We start from the raw sequence: 14,619 nt of genomic DNA on the forward strand, positions 1-14,619 counted from the left end.
TAGGATGATTGATAATAATTTAGCAATGGTTTTTCACTGTTGTTATTTAGGACGATCTACAATAGTTTAGCAATGGATTTAAACCGTTACCTTTGGATGGTATAGATAACATATTGACAACAAATAAAAACAGTTGTCTGTTGTTTTAACAACAAAAAAAAAAAAAATAAACTGGTGTCTAAATAATTAAAAAATATTGGGATCAATCCAATTCAACAACAACTATAGCATCATAAAAATACTTCACATTAATAAAAAATGACAATAACATCTACAATATATTGTAACAACGGTTTCTCCAACATCATAGTTACAAAAAGACTTAGCAAAAGTTTCTCCAATGAACACATAAAACATGCAGTATTATTATATACAAAGCTAGATAGTTTCTCCATGTAAGGATAGACACCAAAACTTGGCTGCTGTCTATTTGTACAATGCATCCATCCTCCATGAAAATCTAAGGCACTCTAGTTCGTCCAGTTTCTGAGAAGAGAGATGAACATGGAAAGAGGGATCAAGTCATTCAAATAAATCAGGAACCAGTAAAATGAAACAACTAAAATGAATGTGATACTCCAAAAAGAATGGCCTTTCAAAAGAGTTTGTGTTTCCATATAAAATTGAATTCAACTGTATGCACAATAAAAATAATGCACAATAATAAACCTTTGATTATATTTTCATGGATTTGTAGGAAATTTAAACCCATGCACTGTGCTAATAAAACCAGTGTGAAACAAGTAAAATGAATGTGATACTCCAAAAAGAATGGCCTTTCAAAAGAGTTTGTGTTTCCATATAAAAATGAATTCAACTGTATGCACAATAAAAGTAATGCACAATAATAAACCTTTGATTATATTTTCATGGATTTGTAGGAAATTTAAACCCATGCACTGTGCTAATAAAACCAGTGTGAAACAATAGGTGCCAGAAATGCAAGTCGAGTATTTTGCACCAAATGAAGATGTGATACTCCAGAAAGAAACACCCACAGATTTATGCATCATAGTATCAGGATCAGTGGTTAGTACATCATAGTATCAGGATCAGTGGTCAGAAATGCAAGACTAATTGTTGGCTATCTAATTGCAGCAGGTGGTAATGTTTTCAGATGGAACTGAATAAGTAAGACTTGAAGATTATGTATACATTAGTTAACCAAACACTATTCTATGTAAAATATCACAGCCGTTCACCATAAGAACCATTGAGTTATCCCAAATCGTCACACTAAATGGGACTGCACTTTACAACACTATTCAGGAAAGCAAATTTAGATGCAACTATTATTATGAGAAATCTTTACCAGGTACATTTAACACTTGTAACACAGTTTAACTAAATAGAAAAATTGTGATATCATTTTCTCACAGAAATAGAAGCTGATACTGCTGGCTATTTAAAATCCTACAGAACTTAAAACTTGATGACAAAGTACACCTTGGGATACATCAAAACAATCCATAAGATTTTTAGAAAGAACAGTCAGACATAGATCATATGAATAAGAGCAAGAACAATGCAAGTGATTGACATGATTATCAAGGATACCTACTACGTGACAAGGAAACTAACAATGATAACTGTGTATAGGAAAGATGCAATGAACAATAATTCTGCCAATGGGAGACAGCAGAAGCCACCATGTAGCTAGCTCATATAGCAAAGATTATGTCCCTCTTGTTTTCGAGTTTTCTTCTAATAGCAAAGGTACTTTTAAATGAAATAAAATGAATTCATGTACATACCTATTCATAAATATGATCTTGTATGCATTCAGCAACCTTGGTGCGCACTTCATCAATTTCTTCTTGAGAGTACTCTGCTTTTGTGAACTGTGAACACACATAAATTGTCATGTTTCAATCCATGTAGTTAGGTGAAAAATTATTGTAAAGGGTTAACTAACATAAATAACATCTAATCACCAGTAGATCTTATGTTTGATCCTTGTTATCGAAGTTAATATGGTAACATGATGGTTTTGTCTTGCTTGTTCCATCTAAAATTACCCATGTGAATAGAATACAGATGTTCCGGACTCATATGAAGCTAACTATGGTGCCAGTGGAGCTTTTAAGTGGTTAGTAAAAAGGCAAAACAACACTACAATGTACTAGATTAGGGTTGTTCTGAAAAGAAAAATCCTTTGTCTAGCAAATGAATTTTAAAATAAGAATTTTGAAATATACTTACTATTTCTTTAGCATATTGTGCATATCCTTTATGAGCAAGGCAATGTGGGTATATGTTCTTCTTTCTTTTCTCTTTCTGTTAATCACTTAGTTTCTAGTCAAGTAAAACATTCCACATATCAAATAAACTATTTCAAAAATTACCCTAATGTCTACTTATTTTGAAAGAACAAAAAACTAAATGTGATTCAGATCATATTTACGAGCAATGCATATTGTGAACTACCTTAACGTCATTCATAGCAAATGACTGTATCAGGATAATGAAGTAAGTTTAGCCTGCAAACATATAGTCTCTTTATCATGTATTGTGTTTCATCTAATGGAGTTACAACAGGAAATGAAGATTCAGAGTAGATGACATCTATAAAAATACAACAGTTCTTCAAAGTAGAAGATTACTGTAGTTCAGATCATGAACAAGATTGCTGTAGTTCAGATCCAAATAATGTAACAACTCAGAGACAAATAAAAAAACCAAAATTTTTAACACCCATCCATCAAATCCAAACATCTATAAAAAATGATTGATTTGGAAGCAACACCAATGACTCCTTTTAAACCTCACACAAAGAAGACACATATTATCAAAACAAAACTTTGTGGACGATAAAACAAGGCATCTACATTTCTGATTTAGAGAAGTAAACGCGATTGAAACATCAGAGGCAAAGAGATCAGATGGCCCTGGAAAGAAATATGCACACTAGAAGTAGGATCAGATCGAAGATGAAAGATAAGTCGGGAGGTACACATACTCGAAGCGATCGTGTTCAGACGGCAGAGTAGAGGTACGATTTCTGTGGAGGGCTGCTCTTTGTTTCCAAATTCTTCTGATGGCGATGACTCCCTGTCCTTGACTCGTTCCAGTGGAGAGGCGAAAAGCAGAGGAGGGGTTTGGGTGGAGGAGTTGCGGATGAGGGGTTTTGGCAGAGGCTAGGTTTTTTCCGTGGCGTTTTTTTCGTGGAATTTTGTTACAGTTTAAAAAAACCCGTGGTTTCTTATCATATTTTTAGGATCCAAAACACCCCATATGCAATAATTTTTTTAAACGGTTATCTGTTATCATGTAAGTAACGCTAATAGATAGTGATTGATTAAATTCATTATCATATATCTAACAAATAAGTTCAACAATAATGATTTTTAAAAAATCGTTTGACATACATAAGATAACGTTTTTTAAAAAATTATTGTCATTTTTTTTTTTAGAATAACAACCGTTTTTAAGAAAATCATTGTTAAATGAAAAAAGATAATGTTTTTTTTATTAAAAACCGTTATCTTTTGGGTGTTTGAATTTAAAATTTCTTGTAGTGTATTCTTGGCAACTTGGAGGTGTAAAGTATAATTTGGATGATGAGCAAATATTGAACATATGCACAGTATGTGGTAGTTCATCCCATCCGTTTACCATATGTCACCTCTTCTAAAATGAAGTTGACCCTTCCACAGAATCAACTGATGATATCTGCACAGTTTGTGGCAGTTCATCTCATCCAACTGCTATATGTCACTTCTTCCAAAATACTGTTACCTCCTCCACGAAATTTCAGAATCTATTCCAACCTGTACATCAAGACATGTATGATTCAATTCTTAGTACTTCTATCTACGACTGGGGAGATCCAAAACTTTTAACCCCAGCATACTTCTGAGGAGGATAAGTAGTTACTATTACAACATCATATCCCTGACTCACCTCAACACTACAATCAAGATGGGATGAATTATCAAAATTTTGAATATAACAATATTTAAAGTGTTGAGCAGTCTTCTCAAGTAAATCAAAGTCCATCAGAATTTTAAAATGATTCACTGTTAGATGGACCATATCATAGAGAGTAAGAGAAAGATTAAGGAGAAGATGAGAGAAGGAATAAGAGATGATCTTGGAAAGGGATGAATTAGGATTTTGGTTTTGTTATGAAGCTAGTTAATATCCTTATGCATTGTTCATTTACCTAACTCCATCCTTATACTCGTGTAGGGATTCTAACTAAACCCTATCACAACCCCCGCGTAGGTTGCACTAGAGAGTCTATCCAAGTTCTAACACCATTAAGTAGAGTGGTAACCTAGGAAGTTTGGTTAAGAGGGAATTCCTATCACTAGTACCCCCGGTCATATGTTCCTAGATTATATAGTCACTTCCTAACGGTAGCATTGGAGTATCCACTTCAATTCGAATGCCCTAACAAGAATTAGTCCCTATGTTAAGATCTTTTGACTCTAGAAAGTGGGTAAGTATTAATGTCCTTTGTCACTAAGGGCATAATATGTCTGGTTGAATAAGTATTCTCTGTCACTAAGGATCCCCCGGTTATCCAGTCTAATAGCAACCTTAATATAGAGACAAATATCTCACATCTACATGTATTGACCTCACACATATTTCATCAAACACATACAAGGCACAATACACATAAAACATGATATAAATATTTCATAACACAAGCAAATGTCCAAATACATAGTCCATATATCACAACACATCAATTACATCCTACATCCTAGATCTGGAGAATCTACTACATTACAAGGGAGATACAATCAAGAGATGATAAATATAGCATCTACTGTTGGTTAGTCCTAGGAAAATGTACCAATTCCACTATACAAAAATTTTGTACAAGTGTCGAACCTTTCCTTAAATAACCTATTGGTTCTTTAGAAGTTAAATTAGGAATCGCAGACAGAACTTAACATCATTGATTCCAAATTTAACTTATCTGTTCTTAATGGTTTAGATTTGAATCGCAAGTGGAACTTAACACTATTGATTCAAATCCACCTATGTTATTAATTCCATTAAATATTAATTTCTAAAATTGGCTTCCAGGACTACATGGCGAGACACATGGCTTTCTTGGATATGGGAGCAACCACCACCACCTAGACAAAGCCTTTTAAGGAAAGCTAATATTTAATTTCCTTAAATAACTCTAGGTTAACCAAAAAGAACAATTGAATCACAAGTTCAAAAAAGAAGAAAACACAAACTCGAAAAACTAATTCGAAAAACTAAATCTAATGCCTCTTGTGTTTGGAATTCTTACAAAAAGAAATAACTAGCATGATGTGGAAAATAATTACTAATTATACCTTCTTTTTGTATGCTAATGACCTCGAGATCTTCTGCCGTATTCCTCACCTCGCCTTGGACGTCGTGTGGGCGACGATCTTCCAAGATGAATACCACCCAAAAGCTTGCTTCCTCTTCCTCTAAAATCCGGCCACCACCACCACCAAGGAGAAGAGAGCAAAGGGAAAACGATAAGAGAGAGGGTCGGCCACCACCAAGAGAGACTCCTCCAAGAGAATAAGAATTCTCTCTCATGAAGCCTCCTCACCACTTCTTTTATAATACTTGCCCAAGGCAAATAAGAAAAGATTTTTTTACAAAAACTAAAATCTTCCAAGAGTTTTTCCTTTTCCCTTTTATTTTTCCTTTTTCTTTCCTCTTGATTGAATCAATCACCAAATCAATTTGAATGATGATTTTATTTTTTTGTTTTGGCCGGCCACATTGCTTGGGCACCAAGCAAGGGTGGCCGACCCCTATAAGAGGAAAGAAATAATTTTTTTTTATAAAATTTTACAAGAAGAAACACTCTTATAAAATTTTACAAGCTCTCTTTCCTAAAGTAGGAGTTAAAAAAGGAAAGTTCTAAAAATTAAAACCATGTTTTAAAATTTAAAACTTCTCTTATAAAATTTTCTTTTTTAACATGGTGATAGAAAATTTAAATTTTAAAACTTATCTTCCTTTTTTTTCTAAACCATGAGGATGGTTAAAAAAGGAAAGTTTTAAAATCTTTTAAACTTTCTTTTAAAACATGTGGCCTAATTCAAATAAGGAAAGTTTTTGAAATTAAAATCTCTCTTTTAAAACTTATAGTTTTCTACAAAGAGAAGATTTTAAAAATTCAAAACACCCCTCCTTGTTTGAATTATTGTAGTCGGCCCCTACATTCTTGATCACCAAGCAAAGGGCCGACCCCTATAGAAGAGGATGTGACCGGCCCTTGCTTGGTCACCAAGCATTGGATCGGCCCCCTTCTTGGACACCAAGATGGGCTTATATTTGGATGGGCTTGAGGCTTTAATGAGGCTACGACAGGGACCTAGAGGAGAAATTGGTTTTGGCTTTCTGATGAGCTTGAGTATCCCGTGCTCGCTCCGAACACACAACTCAAATTCATCGATAATAACTCATTCCACTAGAGAGTTATTATCGCACTACCGCACCAATCCCAAATTACATTATGGGCTCCTTCTTATCATGAGTGTGTTAGTCTCCCTATGTTTAAGATAATGAATGTCCACTAATTAAGTAAGTTACTGACAACTCACTTAATTAATATCTAGCTCCAAGAGTAGTACCACTCAAATTCATTGTCATGTCGGACTAAGTCCACCTGCAGGGTTTAACATGGCAATCCTTATGAGTTCCTCTTGGGGACATTCTCAACCTAGATAACTAAGACACAGATTCCTTCTATAATCAACAACACACACTATAAGTAATATCATTTCCCAACTTATCGGGCATATTGATTTATCGAGCTAAACCTCACCCTTTTGATAAGTCAAAGAAATAAATATTAAACATATGTGCTTGTTATTATATTAGGATTAAGAGCACACACTTCCATAATAACTAAGGACTAGTTCTTTTATTAAGTCAGTACAAAAAGAACTTACCTAAATGGTCCTACTCAATACACTTAGAGTGTATCAGTGTAATTTATTAATCAAGATAAACTAATACTTAATTACACTACGACTATTCTGATAGTTTGTTTCTTTCCATCTTAGTCGTAAGCAGCTATTTATAATTTATAAAGAACCGACAACATGATCTTCTGAGAGTGACATCACACTCCATGTTATCTACTATATAAATTAATTGAACAATTACATTTAACAAATAAATGCAGATATTGACCAATGTGATTCTTTTATTTAAAAAAATAAATGTTTTCAAAAGCTAGGCATTTAGTATACACTCCAACATCTACAACTCAAAACATGGATTGAGAGAGAAGAGGATTCTTATCTTTGAAGCATAGTGTCCTTAGAAGCACTCTCTTGCTCTGGAGATGTAAGGACCTTGAAGAAGAAGTGCCTTAGGGCCCCCCCTAAGGGGAGAACCCTTCCCCAAGGAGAGGGTGAAGTCCTCAATCCCAAGATTAGTGAAAAAGGGGAGAAAACCCCTTTTTATAGCACTTAGCATGGACTGGCCACGGCCCCTGCCATGGTCATGTAGATTCACACGGCCAAGTTCTGCTTGGTTTTTGGAAATCTCACACGGTCGTGTGGATTCGCACGGCCTGACTACTTCTTTTCTGGAAATTCCACACAGTCGTGTAGAGTCACACGACCATGACTTGACCCTGGCATGGCTCTGCATGGTTGTATCTCACAGAAAAATCTTTTAGACAATCAAGATGTAGTTTTCTCTAGTTGAAGTCTTCAGCAAAGTTGTAGATCTTGAAGTTATCCACATTATTATATAAAGAACACCCATAACTCCAACCAAACAAAAAGTTATGGGCATTTTACTTTCAATATATAGTGCAAAAAATTCCACAAGACTGCGCCTTTTTTTATACATGGCTATGTGAAATCCACACGGTCAGAGCATGGGAAAATCTTGGTTTTCATATGGTCATGTGGGTTTCACATGACCTAGACACTTTGGAGGCTCTAGATTTCATTTTAGCTCCATTTTCCATCCAATTTCTTTCGTAGGAACAAGCACATGTCAAGGAATATGGCTAGAGCATATTACTTGATTAAATCTCCAATTTGAAGGTCTTTTGAAAGATTTTTCCTTAATGTATGTTTCATATGAGCATGCTCCTTCCTCCGACTTCACATTTTGAGGTTTTTTACTCCATTTTTGCTCTGAAAATACATTCTATCAATCAAAATATGCAAAGAGTAGATATTCAAATAAAAAGAGTAGAAATATGAGATTATAATGAAATAGGATGCAAGAAATATAGATTATCATAATAAAATACAAGTAGATGTACGTTAAAATATGCATAAAAGTGTATATAATCTATGCACATCAGTTACTAATCACAAAGTGTGTAGATGTGGGATGCTTGTGTATTGGTGTTGGTCTACTAGAAGCAATCAGATATCTCAGAGCAGTAGCACAGTAGTAGGACATAGTCGGAGTAATAGAAGAGTCATTGAAGCTCGTAAATCAGTTGTATGGCAAATGTTGGTCGAATATATCTTTTAAAGAGGGTTGAAGATGTCTCCAAGCTCATCTGAGACACCTCCAAGCTCAAAGATGATCCCCAAACTCTCGAACTCGATAACCTCCATCGACTTCAGTTTCTATCTACATGAGGGCGCCTGTAAGCTCTCTGAGGCGCCTCCATGCCATAAAGTTTTATCTTCCAATCTTATCTCCTTGAGGGAACCTCTGACTGGTCCAGGGTGCCTCCAAGCATCGATCCAAGGTGCCTCGGATACTATTCATCCAAGGCTGATTTTTGGTACTTCAATCTTGAAAAATCTATTAGTCCAAAAATAAAGTGTAACATACAAAAAAAATGTTAGAAAAATATAAAAAAAACATTATTAATTAGATTTTGTTGGATTTAATTAGATCTTGTTTATCCAAGATCAAGATCTAGTCATGGTCTCAGTTTAGGTATCCAAAATAGACCTAAACTAGATCTGCGCTTAAAGTCCCTAATTGGAACTCGCCCTCACTAGAACACTCTCCTCCAGTGGCTTACCTTACTTATACTATGCAGAATCGCTTGACCCTCCTTTGACCCACTAGGTCTTCCCAACAGTTGTCAGGTCCACAGATCTAACTGGATTTCAGCCAACTGTCAGGTCCCTCAGACCATGCCGAACTTCCCGCTATATATTAGATCACTCTTTGACCAATTTGGACTTTCCACTGTTGAATTGAAAGTGCTAGAGGTGGGGTGAATAGTGCTCGTAGCTTTCACTTTCATTTTGAAAAACTCAAAGTAAAATGCAGCGGAAATAATAAACAAACAAACACACGAACTCCAAGATTTACTTGGTTCGGAGCTTGGGGCGACTCCTACTCCAAGGCCTACGCTCGTTGAGCATTTACTTTGGGCAATCACTATAAGCACGGGAATATTATAGTTTGAAATACAATTAAAGCAATAATAAAGTATATACCGACAACAAAAAATAATAAGTTTGAAGCTCCTGGTCGTCAGGGTCTTGCTATAGCTTTTCTGGATCGTCTTTTGAGTAGCACGGAGAAGACAGATTGTGATTACGTTGTTGTTCCAAGCTGCTGCTCGAGACTGTCTTTTATAGCCTGTGGAGGGTGCCCTCAACATCATCGAGGGCACCCTCATCCATGCCGAATCCGCAACGTGGATGAGCTCCGACCCAGTCGCAGCCTATCCACCTGAGGGCGCTCTCAACCTCCATGAGGGCGCCCTCACGCAAGTCTAGGGTGCCCTCAAGCTCCATGAGGGCACCCTCGCCCCAATGTCCAGGGTACCCTCAAGCTCGATGAGGGCGCCCTCACGCCAAGCTATGAGGCAGTCTCTACATACGACCTGAGGCGCCTCCAAGCTCCATGGAGGACACCTCGGGTACTGTTCATCCAAGGCAAAGTTGTCCAATTTACTTCCTGCAAGATACGTTAGTCCAACAAACCAACTATACCCTGTAAAACAAAGTTAGCACAATATAGACATGTAAAATAGAGTATTTGACAGTCATCGAACTATCCAGTTCTGACTTTGGATTTTCGACCGAAAATCCTAGGTCGAACCGACGTCTACTGTTCCCTCACCGGGGAACATGTCCTCACTTACTCCACTTAAGAGAGTTTACCTGTTGCCAGTTGATCCTCCAGACCAACTGGAATTTTGCTCAGTGCCTGAGACTTCAGGACTTTCCGCTGGGCGTCCACTCCATGACCCGCCCAGTCTTTCACCTAGTTCGCGACACCAGAACTTAGTCCTCAACTCTAGGACTTTTGCCCAAGCCCTTGACCAGCCAAAACTTCTCGCCTAGGGTTACCACCCCGTAGGACCTAGGGTTACCTCCCCTTAGGATTTTTCACCTGCCTAACCGCAGCTAGGACTTTTGCCTAAGTACACTTAGGACTTTCCTGCAAGCTCATTCAAACATGTTAGATAACAAATAACCTTAACTTTGAACCGTTTGTCATTATCAAAACTTAGGTTCGATCATCAGATGCTTTCTGCGCCAACAATCTCCCCCTTTTTGATTATGACAACAAAATTCAAAGTTAAGTAAAACAAAAAGTACTCAAAAAAGATAAATGCAATATTAAGAATCAAGTCATTGCAATAACTAGAACATGTTAAGTAATTGTAGCAAATTGAACAAAATGTTCTAGTTTTCTCTTTTATTCATTTTTACTTTAACTTTCTTAATTTTCACTTTCCTCTCATTCTTTGCCATATATCAAAAATATATAAAGTAGAGAAAAGGATGTAAAGAAAAGATAATCAGCTCCCCCTGAAAGGAAGCTTTGTTACTTGAAAATAATAGTTGTATAAAAATTCAAGTCTTAAACTTACTCCGTAAAAACTTAGCAAATAATATCTAGTCAAAATAATAGGTTTGCTAGTTGAGTTAATAAATTAAATTCAAGTTTTAAAACCAAGCTAATTTAAATTGAATAAATTGAACATAGTTAAAAACTTTGAAAAAATACTAGGCTTAAACTTTCAATTTTAATTCAGACTCCAATTCAAAATAATTTAATCCAACCTTAAGTATAAATAAGTCAAAAATAATTTTTATTTCAAAGCCAAGTTAAAAAATAATTTTATTTCCAAGTCAAAAATAATTTTAAATCCAAAAAATAATTTTATTTTAAACCAAGTCAAAAATAATTTTATTTTAAATCCAAGAAAATATAATTTTAAATCTAAAAAATAATTTTATTTTAAATCCAAGCAAATATAATTTTAAATGCAAAAAATAATTTTATTTAAGAAGGGGTTTAACCCTTCTCCTTGGGGGAGCGAGCCGTCAGCGGGAGAACTGCCTTGGTGTCGCTCCACGCCATCCAGGACCTCTGTCCAGCGATCCTTCATTACCACAGCAACTCCAGAAGCAAAGGATTGGATTCGAAGATCACTCGTCGTAGTGGATAAGCATCATTTCTCTTTCTCTCCTTGTTTGAGGATTGTATGCTTGATTACATTATGTCTTCAGGTTTTTCTCCGGCGTCTATGAAGTAGATTCCTTTTTCTAGGATTAGAGAGTAGTTGTGGATTGGTTTTGATGTAAGACTTGTATTTATGCCTTTATTCATTGGATGATTTCGCTTGCTTTGTTTCAACTATTATGCTAGATTTTCATATCATATTAATTGATTGTGTAGGAATTGTCAACCTCGTAGAGGGAATACCTTAGATCGTACACCTGAGGGGCCCTAGTGACAGGGGTAACCCGTTCATGGACATCTAGGGTACTTCCTTGAAAGGAGAGGCGAACTTGATGACTCAGCAAAGCCAGCTCGTCAGCACTGATCAGCAAGCAAAGGAAATAAGCTGATCGGTCGACCGAACCTGGGGATTGGTTGACCGATCCAATCAGCATGTATTCAGCTTTAATTGATGGTCTCGGCAGAATCACGACGAACAGGGAAGGAGGCTGTTCGGTTGACCGAAAAAGGGGTTCGGTCGACCGAACCATTAAAGACCAGTAAATGCAAAAGATTGAGCCAGCTTCGAACTTCAGCCAGGAAGGAAGGGAGCGGGTTCGGTCGACCGAACAGAGGGATCGGTCGACCGAACCTCCAGTACACCTATAAATTCAGACTCAAAGACAGAGGCCAGAAGAACAATTTTCTGATCTATTCAAGTGCCTGTCTGCAAGCTTGTCGTGCTACGAATTCTCATCAGTCCTGCAAAGCTACTCCATCCGACCGAGCTTCGACTTTAAATTTCCATTGTCAGTATATTTCTTTTTATATTGTACTTAATTCTATAAGATAGTAGAGTGTTACTATCTTACATGCTTGTAACTGTACGATCCACTTCTCTCCGAAGGTTTCGGAAAGAAGTGTTATAGTGGTTTGCCCATCGATACAATCAAGGACCGCGGGCCTTCGAGTAGGAGTCGAGCTAGGCTCCGAACGAAGTAAAATACCTTGTCTCTCTTTATTTTCCGCTGCACGACTTTGGTTTCAAAAGAAAAGAATAGTTTTAAAGCGCGCGATATTCACCCCCCCCCCCCTCTATCGCTTCAAACGATCTATCAGATGGAAATTCCACTCCTCAAGTTGATAAGTGTCCGCTCCGCTGCAAACACTTAATAAGAAAGAAGAGACATGGTTAGAAGAGTTAGGCAAATCATACTCCAACCTTTCCTTACCAATTACCAATGAAAGCTTATGATTTTTAACATCAATTATTGCTCCAGCAGTTGCAAGGAAGGGTCTTCCTAATATGATTGGAATCTTCGGGTCCTCTACCATGTCCAGAACTACAAAATTTGTGGGAATTGTAATCCCACCAACCTCTACCGGCACGTCTTCAATAATGCCCATAGGATATCTGCAAGAATGATCATCTAATTATAGTGTCATGGTAGTAAGTTTCATATTTTTGAGACCTAACTTATTACAGATTGAATAGGGAATGAGGCTAACACTTGCCCTTAAATCACAAAAATCTTTTTCTATGAATTTAGATCCTATGTTGCAAGGAATGTAAAAGCTTCCTAGATCTTTAAGCTTTGGGGGCATGTTCTTCTCAAATAAAGCGTTGCATTCCTCGGTCAGTGCAATGGTCTCAATATCTCCCCTTCTTTTATTCTACATAATGTCCTTTAGAAATTTGGTAAACTTTGGCATTTGTAGGATTGCATCAATTAAAGGCACTTCAACACAAATTTCTTTGACTTTATCCAAAAATCTGCTAAACTCTTCATCCTTCTTTAGCATTACTAATCTTTGAGGAAAAGGGATTACTTGACTCTGTTGGTTTAGTGGAAGAGTCTCTTCAACCTTAATGGTACTGTCCTCATTTTCTTGAATTTGATTTGGTTTATGTGCTGGAGGAGAGAGCTCTTCTTCAACTTTCATCCCTTTTGGAGCAGTCACTTGAGGATTACCCAAGGTCTGCTCGCTCCTAAGCTCGATCTAATTGCAATGCTTTATTGGATTAACATCAAGTTTTCTAGGAAATTGCCCTGGTGCTCTTGAAGATGATGAAGCTAGCTAGGCAATTTGGCTATCTTGAATCTTTTGATACTTTTCAGAATTATCTATTCTCTGAGTTAGCTTCAAAATATCTTGCTTCATTTCATCTTGATTGGAGATAATTTCCTCAGGCATCTTCTCAAATTTAGAAAACTGATAGCCTTGAGAAGATTGTTGTTGTTGCTGAAAATTCTATTGCCTGGATTGGAAATTCGATTTGCCTCCCATGGATGGTCCTTGTTCTTAATTGTTTTATAAGAGAAATTAGGATGATTCTTCCACCCAGGGTTGTATGTGTTGGAATATGGATTATTCTGCCTTTGATTAAAACCCATGATAGTGTCACATTGCTCTAACTGATTTATTTGTGTAGAGATAGCTCCCAAAGGACATGAGTCTTGAGAATGATCAGAACTTCCACATGTTTCACAACAGCATACTATGTCATTTACTGTATTAGTGCTAGTCCCTATATTTTCTAGTTTCTTTATAAGAGCATCCAACTTTGCAGTCATTAGAGTGACTGCATCTACATCAAATTTTCCTGATGCCTTTGTTGGGTTTGAATAAGAATAGTCTCCACTTCTCTCTATTGTCCATTGATGATGACTCTATGCTACACTCTTAATGATTTCTTCAGCTTCATCTAAACTTTTGTTCATTAGTGCCCCTCCAGCGGCTAAATCTAGGGACACTTTAGTATGATAGTTAATGTCATTATAAAAAGTGTGCAAGACCAACCATTTCTCTAAATCATGATGTGGGCATTGTCTAAGCATATTATTGTATCTATCCCATGCTTCAAATAAACATTCTGAATCGGATTGTCTGATAAGATTTCTCACATGAGCTGTCTTGCTAGGAGGATAGAACTTATCTAAGAATTGATGCTCACATTGTTCCCAAGTGGTAATGCTATTTGGAGGTAAGGAATTCAACCATTGTTTAGCTCTATCCCTTAAAGAAAACCCAAACAGTAATAGTCTAACTGCTTCTGAAGGAACACCATTCATTTTCATGGTGCCGCAGATTTCATAGAAGACCTCCAAATGATGATTAGGATCTTCATGCGGTCGACCTCGAAACTGATTTTGCTGTACCATATTGATTATTGCAGGCTTGATCTCAAAGTTATTTGCTTCAACAGAGGGTCTTGTAATGCTTGAGTGAAACCCTCTAGCATAAGGTGATGCATAATCCTTA

At 36.6% G+C, this 14,619-nt stretch overlaps 1 long non-coding RNA gene and 1 other non-coding gene across 3 annotated transcripts; one reads left to right on the forward strand and one right to left on the reverse strand.

The window, feature by feature from the left end:
• Positions 1-225: 225 nt before the first annotated feature.
• LOC122051819 lies at positions 226-3,173 on the reverse strand. 2 transcript variants are annotated; one of them, XR_006131566.1, is made up of 3 exons: positions 2,960-3,173; positions 1,755-1,841; positions 226-486 (listed from the first exon to the last, which is right to left on the reverse strand). It is a non-coding gene; the product is annotated as an uncharacterized LOC122051819 (long non-coding RNA). The 2 variants fall into 2 exon arrangements; XR_006131565.1 differs by having other exon boundaries at positions 226-1,841.
• A 10,993-nt stretch (positions 3,174-14,166) lies between these two features.
• Positions 14,167-14,268, forward strand: LOC122054472. The gene has a single exon (XR_006132779.1). It is a non-coding gene; the product is annotated as a small nucleolar RNA R71 (small nucleolar RNA).
• Positions 14,269-14,619: the final 351 nt, after the last annotated feature.

Source organism: Zingiber officinale, chromosome 3A (genome assembly GCF_018446385.1).
Source record: "Zingiber officinale cultivar Zhangliang chromosome 3A, Zo_v1.1, whole genome shotgun sequence".
Taxonomy (NCBI): Eukaryota; Viridiplantae; Streptophyta; class Magnoliopsida; order Zingiberales; family Zingiberaceae; genus Zingiber; species Zingiber officinale.